This window comes from Salminus brasiliensis, chromosome 19 (genome assembly GCF_030463535.1).
Source record: "Salminus brasiliensis chromosome 19, fSalBra1.hap2, whole genome shotgun sequence".
Taxonomy (NCBI): domain Eukaryota; kingdom Metazoa; phylum Chordata; class Actinopteri; order Characiformes; family Bryconidae; genus Salminus; species Salminus brasiliensis.
The window spans coordinates 25,501,134-25,522,972 of record NC_132896.1 but is presented as its reverse complement, the minus strand read 5'-3'; the positions used below and the strand labels follow the sequence as shown (position 1 = coordinate 25,522,972).

Sequence of the window (21,839 nt, the reverse complement as noted above, 5' to 3'; positions counted from 1 at the left end):
TGAAAATATTAATATTTAAAAACATCCGTAGGAAATTGGCATGTTTTCGTGATTTTCAAAGCTGGCAAAGCTGCAGAATGTGACCCGGACGGGAGAATATGGTGTTGTTGTTATTAGAGAACAACACATCACCACCTGACTCTGTCTAGTTATGGGAATATGGGTTACTCAGCAAACCAGGCCTCGAGATCGCAGCTTTTTCTGTGCTAGTGTCCGCAGAAGAGGAGCTCAAACTCGACACAGCGAGGGAGCGAATGGGGATCTGTGCTAGGCTAAAAGCTAATATTTATAATCTCTTCTCTCCAGCGTTTGCTCCCCCGAAAACAAACTGGACTACTTCAACTGAATAAAGCTGGAGCTAAACACACTAAAAGTTGACCGACAACGATCTCTTCAGCTTACTAACAGCACATCGCACACGTTTAGCAAGCTTTGCTGATACAGTAAACCGGCCAAACACAAGAGTTTTTTTTCCGTAAAAGGGAAATCAACCTGATTCATTCCCAGGCAAAATAAACGGATTTTAAATGGGCTTAGTAAATGAGCATTTTTAATTCCAACCAAAGTCACATCCTTTAAATACTCTGTAAACACATTTTTTGGCAACTTTATAAAAAAAAAATTTTGCTGTTATTTTATCTGCCTCACACCTTAATCAAAAACAGTATTATTTTGATGAATTATAAAAAATAAGTATGTATTTGCTGAAATACTTTACTTTTAGTAATTGCAGCAGCAAAGATAGGGTAGGTTTATTACAGATGTTTGTTTTAAATTCCAGTCCTATCCTAGCAGCAGCTGTGCCAACAACAAACACTGCGTCTTCATTTTTAAGTCATTTACTACAGTGTTCCTCCATGCTGATCCCGCGTCCTCCTGTGAAGCTCAGGGCTTCCTGGTCACCGTTGCGTTCACGCGGCCGCATTATGGCCACCCCCCATCGCCCGTCCGTCCGTGAGCACACAGTAATTGGTATTCAGAGTGGCAGCTGGGATCCACACAGACATTGCAGACAGAGAGCGAATTCAGTGAGTCAATACTCTGGTTCATTAGAGCACTGAGTCACTGCAAGCTGCCTCATTTGTTTGTGTTTGTCCAATACTTGCTCTTAAGAAGCACCCGCTGCCCATTCATATGATGGGCCTGACCAAAAAGAGAAGAGGAAGAAAAAAACATAGGCTTTCAGAGCTGCCTCTCATCCTTATCCCAGCCAATTGAATCAGGCCGCATCGACGCAATGTTTGGTCGCATGGGAGCGACTGGGTGAGAGAGAGAGAAGCCATATGTGGTGATTAGAGCTTCGTTGTTGTATCGTTTACACTCCTGTTCAATTACATAAAGCTGTGCGTTTGACTCGGAGTCAAGCAAATTGAAAAGCACTCCCGAAAACAGTCCACGGCATCAATTTGTTTGCTTTTGAGCAGCTTTTCCGTATGGAACGGAGAGCTGAAATTGACAAGAAGCTCCAGCCGCGGTCACCTCTGAGCGGAAATGGCTTCGGTAACCTTGTGTCGAGCACACAATGGCTTTGAAACAGCAGTAAAAGCCCTCTTGTCAGGAAAGAAGGTGGGCCGGCAGGAGCGGCATCTGCGTTAAGCTCTCTCCGGCCTGCTCGCTCCATGAGCTTTTCAGCGTTCCACGCAGAGCGCCGTGACCCTCATTATGGTTGCTTGGGAGAGCGTGTAAATGCGGGAGTTTTCGCCATAACTCCAAAGGGCAGCTGGATAGAGGCGTCTAACCTTTTAAACTGCTAGAAGACGTCAACCATAGAAATAACTCATTAACCTTATCCACTTAATGAAACGACTGCACCCCCTCCCCCTTTTCCCTGCATTAGGCTTGCTTAATTGGCCATTGCAGAGCCTAAAATGGCAAGTCCCTTTACGAGCCACTGTGTGAATGGGAATCGGCACCTTTTAGCCCTTGCGCTGGGCCCGCAAGGCCTGCAGAGTGCTGTTTGGAGGCTGCCTATCCACGGTGTTCAGGGTCACACAGAGGCATCGATTGTGGGGACGGAGGAGGGAGGGATAGTTCAATAGAAAGGCGCTTTTAATCACCTCACTCAGAGGGGGTATTGTCCCAAATAAATCTGCCTAATACCTCGACGTATATGCTCCGATCCAGGACTGCACAAAGCCCTTCGGAAAGCTCCCACACGGACCAATCAATACAGTTGATTGCGAAAGAGAAAAGACCAGAGGCTCCGGCCTCATTTGTTCTCCTGAAGGATTGCCCTGCAGGTATGTTGCCTAGCCTAAAGCGGCCTCTCATTTCGGTAATTTCATGGAATGTTAACACGTGCCGCATTTGAACTAATGATCTGCAACACGATCTTACACTGATTAACTTTACTCGGTTAAGCTCGATAACTCATTAACTCAGGGTTCTTATTTTAGCGCTTTGTGTTGGTGTGCGATCATGTCATTGCATCGCACTAATGACCGAATAATGTAAAGTAATGAAAGATTCATCTGGTATGTATTTCTGAAAGATAATTGGTATAAAGGAGAAGTTCACCTTATTTTGGAGCCCTTCCGGGTGCTTTTGGGGTGATTTATACGCACCTTAGACAGCTTTTATATCAATTACATTCATTAATGTATTAAAACCAATTGGAAAAAGCTGCCCCCCCCCCACCACCACTACTATCAAATACATATTACACACATTGTAAACTCACGCCTCGGTGGACAGACAAAAATTCTCCTCATAGTAACTTTGTCGAAACTCTTGATCATGAACATTATTACTGGAGCTTGTAGTGTGGGAAACACTGCATTCTCCTGCATGCACACTTCTTCCTGTGATCTGCCACATGGATATTCTGAGACATTTTATTGAGAACTTGCCTGTTGAAAGTAGCGAGACAGCATCATGACATACATAATGGAATACTCTTCTTTTTGTTCCTTGTCATTCTCTGAAGCTATTCTTTGAATGGACACAAAAATACAGAAAACAAAACAAATTGAGAATGGTTTCATACATTCACTTTATGTCCAAATGTTTGTGGACACCCCTTCAAAGGCAGTGCATTTAGTTACCTCAAGTTACACCCGTTGTTGACACAGATATGCAAATTAGAGCTTAGATCTGGCCCCAAAAATCCAGCCTGAACCTACCCGAGCTTGTGCACGTTCTGTCTGGGCCTGCCCCGGCCTGCCCCGCCCCATAAACTGTCATTAAAACTGAACTTTTTACCACAATTCCGAGTTGTTTGAAGGACCGAAATCTGTTTAGATTGATGTTAAGGTCAAATGTAATGCAGACAAGTTGAGGAGCTCACGTGTGTGCATTGCACAGGACTGTGCTGCGTGATTACTAGCATTAAAAGGCCTACCTCAAAGACCATTTTCTTGAGCCCAACCCGACAGGGCCCGAGGAAAGTGGTGGGAAAACTCGAACCGGGCTCAGGCTTGGGCTCAGGCAGAGAATCTAAACTCTAGAAGTGTTGCCAATAGAACAAGACTCTCTGGAGCTGCATGCCTAACGCCAGGCGGGGGCTAGAGAGGTATAATAAAGCCCCCCTAGCATTGAGCTGCTGAGCAGTGGAACTGTGTTCTCTGTGCCTCTCCAGTTTTGGGATGAGTTGGGAAGTTGGAGATGAGGTAGGGTGGTGAATGCTATTATCCTCACAGCAATGCTCCAAATTCTTGTATAAAGCCTTCCTTGCACAGAAGAACAGTTATTCCAACAAAAACTTTTTATTGGCCTTGAATTAGGAAGAAACAATTAATAAGCAGGTGTGCTGATATTTTTGTCAATATAGTGTAGATCATCTCTGTCCAAAGTGGTGACTTTACAGGAGAAGGCAAAAATGTTCTTAACTTTGAATGGACATCAATGCAAAAGAAGAGTTTATTTGAAAGGATTTAGAGCATTTCTATTGGTCTATTTATCCAGAAGTATTTCCACAGTGTACATAGCACCTACAGGGCTCAAACAGTGGAGGAAAAATGCCAAAAATGACAGCAGCGGTACACATATACAGTATATGTATACAGCGGTACAGCGGTATACACTGTATACACAATATATCTGTTACTGTGAATAGTGAAGCTCGTAAAAGATGACTAGAGGTTAAAGATGTAATTTCTTTGATAATGTAAGCAAAATTACTTTTTTTATTTCTATATTTTACAGTCTCAAAATAGCACAAAAGGAAAAGGGCCAGAGAAGCAAAGATTCGGGCACCCTGCATGGCCACTCCTTATTAACACCCACTTTGTCAAGTTTCACAGCTTGTAAGCGCTTTTCTGTAGCAGCTAAGAGTCTTTCCATTCTTGTTTGGAGAGTTTTTATTCATTATTGCTTGAAACAGCTTTCGAGTTTTGTGAGAGTCTTGGGCCTATCCACAGATTTTCAAATGTGTTTAGGTCTGAGGACTTGAGGAATAGCCATTGAGGTAGTCCAATGTGTTGCTTCTTTGTTCATGTATTTAGGATCATTATCCTGCTGTAGAAGCCGCCCTCTTTTAATGGTATGGTGGTTTCTTTCAGAATTTGCTGGTATTTTATTGAATCCATTTTTTCCTCTAGCAGGGAAATGTTCAGTGTGCCACTGGCTGCAACAGAAGCCCAAAACATGATGGATCCACTCCTGTTGGAGAGCTGGAGAGGTGTTCTTTTCATTAAATTCTGCACCCTTATTTCTCCAAACATACCTTCACTCATTACTGCCAAAGCATGAAAAAAACTTTAGATGCTTCTGATTTTAAAGTGATAACAGAGTAAAGGTTTTCTTCTCATTTGTGCAGGTGCCGCTGCACAGTAGAACAGTGCACCGCCACTCCATTTAGAGTCTGCTGAATCTTTGTGAAGGTATTTTGCAGTCAAACGGGGGTGCTCCTGGAAACCTTCCTTGGTCTTTCAGACCTCAGCTTGACTTCCACCGTTCCTGTTAAGTGCCATGTAATGACTACATTATGAACTGAGAAAACGGCTACATGATCTTCTTATAGTCTTCTATTGCTTTGCTTTGCTATTGTCTCTTGGAGTTTCTTGGGTTTTACACGGCCCTCATTTCTTTTTTCACTACACAATTGTACATGATAAAAATAAATGATAAAAATAATGTTTCATCTTTAACTTTCTGCCTTTTGGAGATGAGTTCTAAGATCTTCGACTTACTTAGCTGTTCACAGTAACAGAAATTCCTACCAAGGGTGCCCAGACTTTTGCATACCACATATGTAGTCAAACCTAGTCAATTAAGATGCAAACCAAGCCCTGACAGAATTGAATGGGCCTGTTTGTTGTGCACACATCAGACTACGTGGGTTTGCTATTTGAGTCATGTATCAAAAATAATCACATCAGCAGATGCGCACAGGCAAAAGCGTATCAAAGGCAATGCTAGAGGCAACGGTACAGTTGCGATCCTGTAAGCGTGTCTCGGTTTGTGGTTTTGAGGTTAGAAAGAACCCGTGAAGTTATACCATCATCAAGAAATGTCCTTGGTGTGAAGCCAGCTGAAAGGGCTGTTTTCTTAAGCTAAGGCAAAGAATCTCTGGATCTCGGAGCAAAACAAAGAAATGTGCCACTTAATTAGGGTTTTTATTTTTTTCCTCCATGGATGTCGGGACTCAAACGACAACTGATGAGACAGGATGGTTTGTGTAAACGACAAAGAATGTCCTCACCTAGTACACAGGAGGAACCCAACAGCTCGAGCTTGCGAGCGTATTTATGCCATGTCCACGAGCTGCATTTACAAGCTGCTTTCAGTAGAAAAATTCTGCATCCCTTTGATGATTGCACCAACTCGTCCTGTGGTTGGCAGGTTCTCAGTTTCACCGATGATCCATAAAATCAGTGGACTTGAGTTGTATTACAGAAAGCTGTTCTGGGTGCAGCGGCTTTAGGTTCTGGGAGATGTGGTGGATGTGTAATTACGATCAGTGCTGCTGGGGTTAGGGAATGGGGGATGGTGTCTCTCGTGAACCCTTCTGCACCGGTGCTGAGGAAATTAAAGATCTGAGGGTGGCAGAGATGTCCATCTGTGTCATTAGGCAGCTACTGTTCATTTCTAACTGAGACTGTGTGCTTTGGACTCAGCAGTTTTGGGCAAGTCTGTTTGAGACTAAGGCTGGGTATTGACAGCTTGCTCATTATACAATACTCCTCACAATTCAGTATATTGCAGTGCATCATATTACAATTGGATCAGTATGGTTGATGCTTGGCAAAGACATATCAATCTGCAAACTGGTGTGGCGACCGTGATAGTACCCCCTCCCTAAATGATCTTCCCTGTTATTTTTTAAAAGGACTCGTTCAGCAAAATAAACTTAAATGAACATGATTTATCACTTACGCCAGATGCGTGGTTAACCAGCCGAGACTCTATGCTTCGTATCTGACATGTGCTTCTTTAGTTTGCAACGGAAGATGGCAGAGGGGGTAACATAGGTAACAAACACTGGGCCTAGGCTGTCACCTATCTCATCTTGGTTCGTTGCCGCTGTCTTTTTCAGTTTGCAAAAAAAAAGTCTAATACAAGATTATGTTTACGTTTACGATAGATATGGACCTTCACTTCATGTAAAAGGTTCTTCATAACAAATATGGTTCTTCTATTGCATGACTCAAAGAGCCATGTGTAGCACCATGATTATTTAAGAGTACAACTGAATTCCAGACCTGCTATACTATAATGGTGGAAATACCTTGTTTTGTTTGAAAACTTGAACAAGTGTAAATGTACTGATCAGTGTAAAAGCATCCCCAGTAGGGGGCGCTATCAGCATGCAAGCTGTTTTTGTGTGCAACTTTTAAAAGCAAGGAACGGCTGTGAATCAGCAAGAGCTCACAAGCATGAAAAATGAGAGGATTTCCATTCACTATCCATCGCTCTACCACTGAGATGCAGCAAATCATTGGCCTCAGCCTCTAATGACTGATGCAAATGAAAGACGTCCACATGAGGAACTTCATAACTGAATAACCATCATGATAATATTGTCATCGTAATTCAAGAGATGATAGTAATCTAAATTTACACTATCACCCAAGCCTAGTGTGAGGTGTATGGTGATTTGTACAGCAGAACTTAATGACTACCTGTAGTTCCAGTGTTTTGACTGCAGCACTTTGCTACCAGAACCATGTGGGAAATGCGCTTCTGTCACTGCACCCACTCTTGAATTATGGTTGGTTTAAAAAAAAAAAACAACTTTTGGGGGCTCTGAATGGCTCAGGGGTATTAATGCATTACCACTTAGGCCTGAGGGTAGCAAGTTCAAATTCCGAGCCATGACACTTCGCCATCAGCGGCTGTAGTCGGAAAGAGCACAATTGGCTGCACTACTCCGGATGGGTAGAAGGCAATCTCTCCCCACGCTGCTCTCGAGCGATGATGGTCAGCAGTGGAGCTGAGGACCCAGCGTTTTCCTACGATCGTGTTGGCTGCCTAGCGATGCTGCATTGGTGGAAGTTCGAAAAGAGGATATTGCTGGCTTCGCATGTATCAAAGGAGACATGTACATTACATTTACATTTAAGGCATTTAGACGACACTCTTATCCAGAGAGACTTACAAAAGTGCTTCGCTATTTACCCAAGAATAACCTCAGCTAGTTTGAATAGACAAAAATTCCTCAAAGTTTGGACACTACTAAACACAAGTCAATATGGAGACCATAGAACTCTACTATTTGCCCAAGTACTCTCAGAAGAGGTGGATCTTCAGTCTGTGTTTGAAGACAGCGAGCGACTTGAGCGAGCGGCTGTTTGGACACCCTGGGGAAGTTTGTTCCACCACTTCGGTGCCAGGACAGAAAAACACTGGATGCTTGTCTGCCGTGGATCTTAAAGGATGGCGGGTCGAGCCATCTTGGTACAGATCAGCTTTTGACCATTGCCATCAAGTACAGAGGGGCTGGTCCATCCATTGGGTCAGATTGTCTTGCTATAATTGATATTACTTGCTATAATCTGGTTATTTCTAAGAATGTTAGCTGTAAATGTGATGCATCAATCCAAAGTGCATAAATCCATAATGTGAGATTATATACATAGAGAACAAGAGTGTTCATTGTAATGCTCTCTTAGCCATTTAAGAATAATCTTTGTCTTTTTGTCCTCTTGGATGCTTTTGGGAAGCCCAGCACTGCTTGGTATTAGGTGATACTCAAAATTAAGGTACACAGGTCAGATAGATCCACAAACAACTGGATAAGAACATCCCTGTTGTTTTATTATAATGCTGAAGTTTAATAGCAGTTTCTTTACATGTGTCGGAGTGTTAGCCTTAGCATGTAGCACTCTAGCATTTATGAATATTGTAACTGTCACACAAAAACCTTTTTACAGGAATAGGGAAAAAACATCTTGACATTCAATGGAAATCAATGTACAAGACTGTATTCCAATTCCAAATGTTGGAGCGTTTCTGTTGGTCCATTCGTGATGAAATTCTGACACCATGTGAAGAACAACTAAGATTTATATTATATAACCAGATTTATATTATGTCAAAATTATGGCAAAGGAAATGGAAAAAATGGAAATTTTACGTGACAGCAGCGATATGCTGTTTATTATTCACATTTCAACTACTTTCTTTCTTACAACTATTTCAGTACCTAATTCAGACCTTGTGATTCAGAGAATCCAGTCAGTTGTTCATGTTGAGTTTGGAACATTTCTGTTTTAGTATCAGTACAAAATCGTGAAAGTCCACGATCAGCAGCATTGGAGAATCCCAGGATTCGGAAGACTTCCATCAGAGACAGAATGACGCATAAGGACTAAAGATTTGAAACCTCACAGCTTTCTCAGCCATTTGTGCCAAATGGTTTGATGTAGTAAACAAGGCCAGCGCTCGGTGCGCAGAGAGGTTTTACATGGTTTGGTCCGTGCAGTAGCAGAGACTGCTGCTCAGTACAGTTGATAACAGTGGACAGCTAGCTTCATTTGATTTGATAAATGGACTGCTTACTTGCATCAAATGTCATGTGTCGGAGCTGCTTGAGACGTGAGAGCGCCGTGTGTTGCCGCGGGTCCCCGCAACGCGAGGAGATGTGAAGAGGAGACAAAGAGAAGAATCCCATTGATCCCTCTCTGTGGCGTACCCAGCAAGGGCTGTGCCAAGAGATTCCTCAGTGGCTGACAAACACAAGACACACACACACAGACACACCAGAATGCAATCTTTCGCACGGGCCCACACACCACTCACTTACACTTTTTCCTTTCTCCTCATTGTGGCCTGCTCAGTGCCATGTTTCCGAAAAGAGGCACAGAGATGTCTGAGCACAGAGTGTTCTCACTGTACACTCTAAGCAATACGGGTTCTGTATTGAACTGAAAAAGTAGTGGACCCTGCTTAGTGCTGTGTAGAATAGGGCTGTGGCGAAAGGATATGTATCAGGAAACGGGGGTTGTGATATATTGCGATACTGTAAGACAATAAATTGCGATATTTCAGGAAAACTGTCATAGTATAAAAACACAGCACCCTATGCATAAAATCGCTATCTAGCGGCCAGGGTTTAATCACAGCACATGAAATGAACCACTGTCCTCCACCAATCTTTTATATTCATTTAATATCAGTACTTGGTTTAAGAAGCAATCCAGTATTGCAAAACATAGACCCTGTTTACAGCTGGTGACTTCATGCATCTTAAGCATCAGGATTATATCCCGAGCAGGAAATACCACATAAAATGCAAGTGTAAACGCACCCAAGATGCATATCCGATCACTCAATCCACTTCAGGAGGTGGTCTGAGATGCATTTGAGCCACGTTATAGTGGTAAAGCAAATGTATCCGTCTCTTCAAGACACATTCAACAACCAAAACCCCTGTCAGCAGAACCGAAACACCAGTAATAATCGTTGCTCAGCAAGCTTTGCATATTCCATCCTACACAGCGATCAGGTTGACCAGAGATGCATTTGACTACTAAGTGTAAATGCATGTGGCTAAAATAGTATCAGGATGTAATCCAGATACTAGTCGTATGAAGTGACCAGGTGTAAACAGGGTCATAAAATCACAACTCTGGTATATCAATGTTTACTTACACCCCTCTTATAGAACCATCAACATTTGAATCCAAATCAGTGAGTCCAAATCTTATGATGAATGGACCAATAGAAATGCTCCAAAATGAAGTTGCAATGAAATGAGTGCTGGCCGATATGACCTCACATCAGTATCACAGTGAATTGAACATTTAAGCTCAATAACAATAAATTGATGATTATTTTACAGTTGCTCAGTTGGCGTGGTGTTGTCCTCCTTGTTGGTTCCATGTCGCAGTCTGCATGGGCAGAATTCTATTAATATTTTACAGAATATTATGTAAAACAAATGCCATGGCCGCCATGGGCAAAGTTAAGTCGATCAGAGGTTCTGAATGTCTTTTCGATTCGTTTTCGATTCATTTTCCAGCTCCAAATCAAACCTTTTTACACTGACTTCCATTGCAAGTTAAGAAGGTTGTTTCCTTCTCCTGTAAAGTCGACACTTTGGAGATACAAGATTTCTGCTTCAGAACGCAGATATATAACAGGATCTGCTGAAGCCCATGATTCAGATTTTGTTATGTCTGTCACACACTGCCTTTTTCAACAAGGAAACATGAATATGAATATGTTACAAATCAGTCAAGCTGTATTGTGACTCTGATTAAACAACACAATGAGAAGCCCTCTGCAATTTGAATTGTGCTCTGAAAAAACCCAAATCACAGTGTATCAAACAATACAGCAAGGCCTGTCCTTTTTTTCTATAGTGACTGAAAACAGTAGCACACTGAAAACTCCCAAATGTCCATAATGATACATTTTACCCTGGCCAGTGTTGACTCGTCATATGGGAGATTTAAAGCCTAAGTCTGATGGGCCTGAGTGGGTCACTGAATGGAGCTCTTTGATTGTTTGGTAGCCTTACCTGAACAGTAACAAGCCATGCAGGGCCTTCTGCAGGTTTTTAAATACTAGAGTAATAGTTCTTTATAGTTATAAAAGGAGGAGCCCAGGAAGGGATCTAATAAATATGTTTTATCATCATGCAGATTGCAAACTAATGGGGCTGCCAACAGAAAGTCCATATATGCGGAAGCTATCAGTACTGTGAACATTTAACTCGTTAACATCAGCATCTGTCAGATGTACTTAGTGCATTCATGTTCATTGCAGGGTTATCCTAAATCAAAAAACAAGGATGAAAGGACAGACGAGATGCAGCTGAATGGGGCACAGGTTTCCTTCCTATTTAATGGTCAAGAACGCTCATGCATGTGCTCTTATAGACTCACCAGAGGCCGGCCTAACTCGAGGAGTGTCTGTCTATTGCCGAGGATTTTTTTTTCTCCATTCAGTGTCCTGAGTCTTAAGAATTACTGTGCAATCGTTGTGCAACCTTTTGTCTCCCTCCCCCTCTTTCCTCCATCGAGCCAAGTCCCAATACCCTCCTCCTTCCCTCCCTCATTCTCTCTTTCTCTCTCTCTCTCTCTCTCTCTCTCTCTCTCTCTCTCGCTCTCTCACCCCCTCCCTCTCCTTCTCTCCTGTCATTTGAAATGTGCCCTGCATAAATGGAGGCAGCTGCTTGAGTGTAGCGCGAGAGGAGAGACTGAATCACAATTAGTGAGGCTTTTCCTCTCTCAATGCGGCAGCGTCTCCCTGCCCTAGTCCAGCTCCAAACGTGCCAGCCGCTCTGTCCGCGCCCGCCGAGGCACCGGCCACGCATTGCGGCACACTTGGAGACACGCCAAGCTCCAGCCAAAGCTTCCACCCCCATGTTTAAGAGCGCAGAACGTGTTTCCTTCTTTTTCTCGCTCTCTCTCTCGTTTTTTCCTTTGCCATTCGCACATATTGACTGAAGTGGCAGCTCGTTGCGTTTTCTTTGTAATGAAATTTTAATGTAGCCCCTTGTAATTGGGACGAGCGCTTTCTCCCCCCCCCCTCCTTTTTTTCCTCTTCTACCCTCCGTCGTAATTTGCGGACCCAGAGACAGTTCTGTGTCTCTCTTAAAAACACAGTGGTAATTGAAAACTAACTGAATCCGTTGCAGATGGTGTTAGTTGTGAGTGCCATATGGGAGCAGGTAGTGAGTTGAGTATGTGTGTGTGTGTCTCTCTCTCTCTGTGTAGGTTTTTCTTTTTTTTTCTCCCCCACATAAAGCTCTAGTGATGACTGGCTGAATAGGGAGCAGCTCTGCTGGGTGTGTTTGTTCTCTCTGCTCTCCTTACTCTGTGTTTTTCTCTAAAAGCACTCTCCAAAATGGGGAATTACATAGCTCCGGTGACGCACGGGGTCGTTAGCGCCTGTCACTCAAAGTCCCGGCAGCGTTGGATGGAGGAGGCGAGGCCGCAGCCGGCAGGAAAAATGCGGGCCGACGGGTGATGATTTAAAGACGCCTAACAAGGTCAACAAGAAAGCGGCGGGCAAAGTGGCTTTCAGAGCCTTTGACATGGCTCCTGGAGACCTTGATGTGAATTAAGCACTGCGAGTCCTGCAGCCCCTGCTAGTGTCCAGCGCACCTTTCCTGCTTTGACCACTCCTGTGCAGAAGCTTGGTCTACAACAACAGCATGTATCCCACTGATCACTATCAGCAGATAATATCTTACAAAATGTGCTCCTAATTTGGTATTGCCAATTAACCCACCCCTTAATGCTCGCAACACTAGGAGGGTAAGGACTTAACACACGTGTCCTTCGATACATGCAAATTCAGCTACTGCCTCTTTTCAAACTGCTGTTGAGGTGGCATTGCCATTCGGGTGCCTGGTCCAGAGCTCTGGCCACACCAGCTAATGCCAACATTGCTTCAAGAGTGATGAGGAAAGAGAGACTCGTCATTCAAACATGGCAAAACCTTCAGCCTGCATCCCTGAGGTAGAACACTGTGGATTTTGAGGTATGTTTAGGGTCTTTGTCCTTCTGTAGAAGCTCTGAAGAAGAACTGCTGCTGTAGAAGAACTGTTTGCAGTTGATCAGAGTAGGATGGATCCATATTGTGAGTCTTGGTTCCTCCCAAGGTTTCTTTCTTCAGCTCTGAGTGAGTTTTTCCTGCCACTATCGTCTTTGGCTTGCTCACTAGTGGTCTTAGGTGTTCATGTCTTTTTGTGTTGTTGATTCAAGCTGGACTCATTTACCTGGAGAGTGGGGTTGGGTGATATTTCCAAAATACAACATCATGATACAGGATACAACACATTATGCAAATGTCAAAAGTTGGCTTCCACAACATTTGGTTAGGTGGTGCTGGTTGTGTTAAAGCAGTGGCCTGCTGGGTTTTGGCCGCAAAATGTCCCATGCAAAATCTCATACACTTTGACAAAGGTGTGTCTCTGACAGCGCTGCTGTTCTGACTCGGTTTTTAGAACACTGCTGAACCAAAGTAGGGGACTTTACATCACGTTTACATCACAAATTTCAGACACCCCCATTTCACGCGGCGACAAGAAATGCAAAAAATAGTGTATCACTGCTAAGCGCTGATGTATACATTTGGGCTATGGTGTCTTAGTAAGTAATATAGGAAAAATATGCAGACATTTTTTCTTGGGTGCCAATCAAACCCCAGTCTTCTGAGTGGGAGGTATTGATGTTACCCACTACAACTGGACCAAACAACCACTATATCACCCAGCAGCCAATGAATTGTATTGTATCAGTGTATCGTGACTAGAATGTTAGATTGTAGATACCCCGTAAGTACCCACAGCAAAATCAAGCTCAAATACTGCTTTGTTTTCATTAAATTTTGTTTAGCCTCTAGCGAATATCCGACCAGCTACTATCCTGCCCACTTAACGAAAAAGACCTGGTAGTTCTAGACTGTTATTTTGTGCCTCTGCAATGCGTTTATGAATGCTTGGAGACCCAACAGCTGAGACCGTCCCCTATTTTTAGCTTATGCCCCGTAAGAATGCAGAGTACGTCTTATTTCAGTCATTCCGAAAAGGCAAGTCCATAAGAAATAGCTTTTGACAGGTTATGGCTTTAAGCGGCTTCCAGTGAGGAGCTGGGTTTAAGTGTTTGATGTGAACAGTGGTCAGCATAATTGTACTGCAGAGAGGAAATCCAGGCACAGTCAAGGGGTTGGTGTTATCTAGACGAAAAATGAAGGCTTGTAAAATGTACGCAAAACAGAAAAAGCTCTGCGGAGATTGTGTGTGTGTGTGTGTGTGTGTGTGTGTGTGTGTGGTGGTGGGGGGGAAGGGGGGGTGCAGTGCATGGGGGCTGCAAGTGTATGAGCCTAGATGACTTAACGATGTGTGGTGTGTTTGTGTGTGAGGCTGTCATCTGGGCTGCTTCAGCTCTGACTGCCAGCAGGCAAAGAGAATGCTTTGGATCTCTATCTCCCTCTCCTTCATTCACACTCTTACGGATTCGTTCTCTCCTACACACATACACACGCACCCCATGAGCAGAGTGCGAACACAGTAATGTCATGTTCTCTCCATTAAATTTAACAAGACATGGAAATGGCCCTGTTGCAGTTGGAAAGCTCCCGCGGTACTCGCAGAGATTCTAAGAGGTCAGCGTGTTTGCTGCAGCAGAATTTGAAATTCGGACTGCAGTGACCACAAATATAGCGACAACAAATATAAAACCTAAACCGAGTTTGCAGACACAAGTCTGCGTCAGTATGACCATCTCAGCAGAGCTGAACACGGGTGGATGACGGGGCTCTGTGTGCCTTGGACTACATTGCAGTGCCAGTGCGGTAACTATTGAAAATTCTTTTTAGTCCCGGCCTAGGTTGCTATTAACCTCAGTAATAGTCAAAGCATTTGCTGTTATCTCTATATGTCCATTTTATCAGCTCCACTTAACATACAGGAGCACTCTGTAGTTCTGAAATTACAGGCTGTTAGCCTCCTTTTTTCCTGTTCTTCAATGGTCTGGACTCCATAGGAGTGACCACCACAGAGCAGGTAGTATTTGGGTGGTGGCTCATTCTCTGCACTGCAGTGACACTGACATAGTGGGGTGTGTTAGTAGTGTGTGCCGCGCTGGTTCGAGTGGATCAGGCACAGCAGTGCTGCTGGAGTTTTTAAACACCTCAGCTTCACTGCTGGCCCGAGAACAGTCCACCAAAAGAACTATCCAGCCAACAGTGTCCTGTGGGCAGTGTCCTGTGACCACTGATGAAGGACTGACTAGAGTATGACCTACGCGAACTGTGCAGCAACAGATGAGCAAGGTGGATCAACTAGGTATGAGTGAGTGGACACAGTGTTTTAAAAATCCAGCAGCATTGCTGCGTCTGATCCACTTGACTTAGCGCAACTCTAAGCACTAACAAGCCACCACCCTGTTAGTGTCACTGCAGTGCTGAGAATGACCCACCACCCAAATAATACCTGCTCTGTGGTGGTCACTCCTAAGGGGTCCTGACCATTGAAGAACAGGGTAAAAGGAGGCTAACGATGTATGCAGAGAAACAGATGGACTACAGTCTGTAATTATCCAGCTGTAAAGAGCTGGTATAATGGGCCGAATTCCTTCCAAACCAGGGGTGGTTGTAATTGTCTGATATGACTATATTTTTAAATGGCAGAAATGCAGTTACAGGGTTTCTGCATGACAAAAGAAGCTTTTATGTACTTTAATTTAATGTATTCTAGAATAACTTCTAATAAACTGTGCAATCATTAATGAATCTATGGCGAATTGTATAACTGTATCTATCTATCTAGCCTCAAGTCTTACCATAAGATAAAAAAGTAAGTAGTAGGGGTGCACTATATGGGAAATGTGGACTGATGCACACAATCACATGTTTTTTCATCTTCCATATTCAGTTTTTAGCTCTGTAGTTCTGTAACACCACTTACAGGAATTCTTTAAAGGCACTTGTTGCAACTTCTTACATTAGAAGCAGATGTTCCCACCTAAATCACTTAAGAACACTGAAAACTGGACTGTTCACTGAGGGAACAGCCATATTGTTTCTTCGAGAGGTCTGAGTTGGAGTGCTGCATGGTTAGTAAAGGGAAAATTAATCCCCCCTGGGATGAACCAAAATGCCTTTCAACTATTGCAAAATGTGGCATCACAGCTTTGGGTCAGCAGGAGAGCGTCACCTGCTAGCCAGATTGCACACAACACAGGACAGGCTTGTTTGTGCTCCTTGTTTTTTGGCAATACCATGAAATCCAAGCACACAGTGTGGATAGTGTGGCTTGTTGCTTTGTCTGTTAGTGTTGTTCAGCAAGAGGGTTTTTTGTACTTTTGTATTTTTGTTTCCCCACAGTTGCATTTGTTCATTTATTTACCACCATGTCAGTTGTCTGCTTGTCCAATTTTTTTCAGCTGTAAGATACTATTATTTAAATGGTTTAGATTGTGGAATTTATGGATTGATTTTTTAAAATTTCTATTTACAGCATTGACACGTTTAATAAGGTTTCCAGGCTATGTTCACAATTGTAGTTTTTAGGCCTGCTTGCTATAAAAACAGCCTCTGCAGGGATTCATGTTGTGCTTCATTCTTTTCATCTTCTGTGCACTGCATGGTCAGATAGATTCAAACCACCCTGCTGGGATTTTTCCTTTTTTCTAAAATTGTATCACATATATCCCTTATGTTGTGTTTTGTCAGATTTACACACAGAACTGAGCTACACAAAAAAAGCAGATCTTTAAGGTATCTAAAAATTCAGTAAAGGCAAGGGTTCTATGTACAACCATGACGTCTCAAAGAACCATTTGAATGCTTAAATGGTTGTTGTCTGGTGAAATGGATATTCCATATAATTCGGATGTACTGACACTGTTCACCACACTTGTGTACACCTTTTATGTCCAACTGATGCTTGTTTTGCCACACTGAGAAACCCCAACTTTCAGGACTTCTTCTAAAAATCAAACCTTGTTGGACTTTAAGGTTTGCTTGGGATCATTGTCCTGTTGCAAAGTCCAATAATGCCCAAGCCCAAGTGTCTGGATTTTTATTATACACACGGCTGAAATGTGGCACTGCTGTTAAAGCACATTTTCATCATAACTGTATACAGTAGGTTTACACTGTAAGTCATTCTTTCTTTTTCAGTTTCCAAAAGCATCTGAGTGTTAAAATGAATCGGCCTAGTAAAGGAAGTGAGTAATTATTTCTCTGCCATTTAAGAATCTTTGATTGCTGGGCTCTGTTCATTCAATCAGTCATTCATTAACCTTTGTTTAAGCTTGGTTTACACTTTTCAGTATAGCACAGTCGCACAGGGAGATTAAGAACAACTATTTAACCAGACTAAGAAACATGTATGCTTTCAAATAGGTCTTTGTGTTGTCATATGTGTACATGGAAGCATTGCCTTTACCAAAAGTACAAAAAAAACAAAAGTTACATCTGCAGTGGAAATGATTCAAACCTCATTACAAATGAGGTAATTAGCAAAATGTACAAACGTTTAGCTGTTTGCAATAAACCAATCGAACAAGACCAATTTAAGTCAACACAACTAATAGAACGAGTGCTTTCTCCATGTTCACCACAAAATACCACTTTTAACAATGAATGCAGTCTTAGAATTCTTCAACCCCTTCAGGACAAGCATCTTCAGTGCCTAGTAGAGCACCCTTTTGCTGTTATGGCCTGCTGCAAGACATAAGCTTCTGGCAGCGATCCTGCGGAATCTTAGCCTGTTCCTCATGGGCAACGACCTCCAGTTCACTAAAAGTCTTAGGTTATGTGCTGCAACCGCCACCAAATCTCACCAGATATCATCTATGGGATTCAAGCCAGGCCACTATGATGGCCTCTTCAGAATCTTCCAGGACTTCTTCTGAAAGCAAGCCTTGGTGGAGATGTACTTGGGATTTCCCATTGTCCTGTTGGAAGTTCATATGAAGTTCTTCCTCTGACGTTTATTTAATTGAATCCATCTTGCCCTGCATACACTGCAGGTTATAGTGCCAGAGGAAGCAAAGCAGCCCCAGAGCATTACCAAGCCACCACCATGCATCACTGTAGGCTGACTGTTTTTTTCAGCGCATGCTTTCAGACATACTTCTGATCCATAGGCCTGAAAAGTTCCAGTTCTGGCACTCTTTTTTTGAGATTGCAATACTGTTATGCATATCGCATGTCGGATTATGATAGATTTGATAGATGATAGATTTTTGCCATATTGCCCACCCTTAATGAACATATGAATAATTATATACATGTAATTGTTTTGAGAATGAATACTCAGGTTTAGAAATACCACAAAGCCTTCAAAATTCTGTCTGGTCCAGCCCTAAAAAAGCAACCAAGTCTAATCAGTGAATTACCTCATTGCTTCATTTTGACAATGAACTGAACTGAGAAATGAAGAAGGATTTTACACAGTTCTGTTGCTAACATGAATATTTGCAGTAATTCTTCCCCTTAAGGCAAGTTGCTGACATGAGGTGGGCACGGGTGTGTGAGGTCGGAGGCCAAAGGCAGCGTAATAGGCTTCCGCGTACCAGGAGGTCAGCGTGTTTAGCTGCAGCACCAGGCTGTTCTGCTTCCATCCTGACACTGACACGCGCTGGCTTTGGGCTTTCAAACGAAATGTTCAGTCCCAATCTTACTAACGAGGCACCATTTTCAATGCAAAGGGTTTTTGAGGTGCGGGGGGTTGGACTTTTAGCAGTAAAATAGCAGTGGGGGAGTGTAACAAACGGGCCGCAGTCATTTAATGAGAGTCGCTGACCACCATCCGCCACAGCAGCCGCGTTGTCGTGGTTTCTAAAGGAGCTATGTTTTGACTCCAGGGCGTCTCTCGCCACATTCGTAACAGGGCAACGGCCGCGAAAGGAACAAACAGTCGACTGACACTGCAGTGCCTTTTAGTAGATTGGTACGGCTGATGTTCTGCTGTGTGCTACTACCAGAATTTGATTACACAGGTTCAACTATTGGCTAGAATTCTTATAGTTGAGCATGCATGACTATCACGTTCCACATTATCGCCAGGGCCTTAAGGGAAATACGGCACAGTGAAAAAATGATTTGGTACCAGGACTCATTATTATTGTAAGTGGTGGTCTTAAATTGTGCTTTATGGGTTTTTTTTTTTTTGAGTGGAAGACCTGCAATCACAGTCATTCTCACTCATATTTCACTTCTGAAAGAGAATACTTTTACCAGTCTACCTCTAGCACTTTCATTATGCCCATCTTGCTGTGATTGACAAGTATCTTTCTCTCTCTCTCTTTCGCTCCCCCTCTCTGCTCCCTGCACGCCACTGTACGTTCTCCTCGTGCAGAACTAAAGATAGTCTGCTCTAATTGACATTCACGTTACAGCAATGGAATTGAACGTGCCTTTGTCAACAGGTTTTTAAATGTAATGAGTATTGTTTATGGTTTCTTGTGGTTGTCAGCAACTTCGTGATTTTCACCTTCTTGTCTTGTTTATTTTTTCCTGGGTTTAGCTTTGGAGCTGGTCGCTGTGCTTGGAGTTTTGTTCGGTTTCAAGAGGCACGGTAGCTGGGATGCTTCTGACTAGCCATGGGATTTGTTGAAGGGAACTGAACCACTAGGCTGAGTCTGTGTCTGTGACACAATGTGTGGCTCTGTTCCTACGCAGGCTAACAGCAGAACTGCTCGAATGCAGTTTGCAATGAGTTTAATTGAATGAAGAAACGAAAAGCGGTCAACTAAGGGAGTCTATCAGTATCCTGTAGGTCCTCTTCTGGTCTTGATGACTGCCTCACACTGTTTCGTCAAAGGTTTCTTCCTCACCAATGTCCACACACCTCCTATAATAGTTGGATTATTTTCCCATAGTTGTCTCCCCAGTTCCCATCCAAGGGTGAAGGCTAACTTGTTTTTTTTTCACATAAAGCCGGTCAAAGGTGCCGCTAATACAGTGTCACTTGACAGCTGAACACTCTTGGAGGAGAACGCAATGAGAGTTCACACATTTTCAATGTCAGAATTAAATTATATGAGTCTGAGAATTGCAGCACGCTCCCATCATCTCTGTCATTTGGTGTAAGCTGTCTGAACACAGTCAAGGTTTTAGTCTTGGCTCATGCAAGCTGTGACGTGGACATTGTGAATAGTCAATAGTGAACTCTCTCCAGCACCAAACAAGAAGCAGCAACGCGGCTACAGGAACAGTTCTCTGGTGGGAGGCCTCATAAAAGAAATAATTTAAATAATAGGGAAATAGTAAAATACAATTATACATATATACATACATACATACAAAAACAATTCAAATGAATTTTAATAAATACATTTACAATAAATTAAAAATGATCAATCTCAAAAGGATTTTAGTTGAAGTCTGGCATATAGTGACCCTGCAAGATTCTCAGACTTTGCAAAATCATAGTCTATGACTAAAAACTAAAAAGTACATTCAGAGTCTTTTCAAGGTCTTCTAGTGAATGGTTAGCATAAGTGATGCCTGTGCTGGCTAGCATCATTCTGATGCTGTGTCTGAAACGTAATAAATGTTGCTTACTCAGGCAGGAAAGTATAGAGTCCTGTCCAAATCCAAAGTTTGGATCAAATGCTGCCTGCTAAATAGTGATGGGCTATATGACCTCAAATTAGTATCAGGATTAATTAAAAATTTTACTCTGATGACGATTAATGAGGAATTATATAAGCTGCTCGAGTTGCTCAGCTGGCTCTGTGTTCGAGTTCTCCTCCATGTTGCTTCCATGTTGCAGACTGGACAGGACAGAGTCATGTGAATACATGGGGACAGTACATGAACACAGACAGTGGGGAAATATTAGCAGAATTGTAAAAGATGAAATAATCTACATGGGCAAGGTTACGTTGATTACAGGTTCTGAATGTCGGTTTCGCTTCATTTTCAATTAATTGCACAGCCCTGTAGAAGTACACTTTACTGCTCTGCGTGTCCCATGATCATGTGGATTAGTGAGACAAAAAGCAAAAAGCATCAGTCTGTGCAATCTATGAGTTTTTTGTGAGTAATATCCAAATTTTGGATTTTTATGTCTAACTATTGTAATTAGTTACACCACCAGCTGACCAGGCCACATCATGACTTATTTCTGTCTTCAAAGTTCATCTTGAACACGGTTCATTTGTAGGTACCTTCATTACAATGCTGCCTTATAAGGTACAGCAGAGACAGCAGGGCGTCAAGGCAACTGCTTTAAGTTTCAGACACAGCCTGAATGTTGGGGGAGATGGGGGAACGTAAAATCCTGAGCTTCCTCTTTCCTTCACTTGATAAGTATGGCACAGTATGGCATCTCGCATTGTCGTGTTGGTTTATTAGGCCATTTGTGTTGGATAGAAGCCTTTAAACACATCCAGAACATTTGCTAAACATCAGTGTATAACATCTGAGCCATTTGTTTTGCACTCCAGTGGATGTTGTAATGGTGGGCATTGCCATTCTTCTCAGCGATTTGTTCATGAATGAATCATTCACTGAAACCCTCTGAATCATTTGCAGATGTAGAGTTTCGCGGAGTATATGAGTAAACAACCAGCATCAATGAACTCCTACAACTCTCAATAAAAAATTCATTGCCAAACATCCACTGATTCGACCACATTTTAAAAATGTAAACCAGACAGACGCCCTCGCACTGGCCTACAAAGTGACTTGTGAGCTACTCAGAAATATGTTTATGCTTTCAGTGACATCTAAACTCTCAGGGCTGGTTTCCTGGACTACACGTCCTCCTGATTTGAGATTCTTCATTGAAAGGAAAATCTTTGTTTGGGAGACCTGTCCTTAATCTGAGAGTAAAGACTAGCATTAGCTTAGCATTAACATGGGATCTTTTCCACGGGTGATATAACTTCACTAGAAACTGATGCATCTGGTCTTCTACCATAACAATCAAAACTCGACTTTGGCCAAGCCACAGTTTATTGTGTTTTACTTAGCTGGCCTGTCAC

General features: G+C 42.7%; 1 protein-coding gene across 2 annotated transcripts in view; it reads left to right on the top strand.

Moving 5' to 3' along the window:
* nexmifb (neurite extension and migration factor b) overlaps nt 1-21,839 on the top strand; it is a 79,773-nt gene that overhangs the window by 20,404 nt on the left and 37,530 nt on the right. The gene's annotated exons all lie outside the window — the stretch shown is intronic.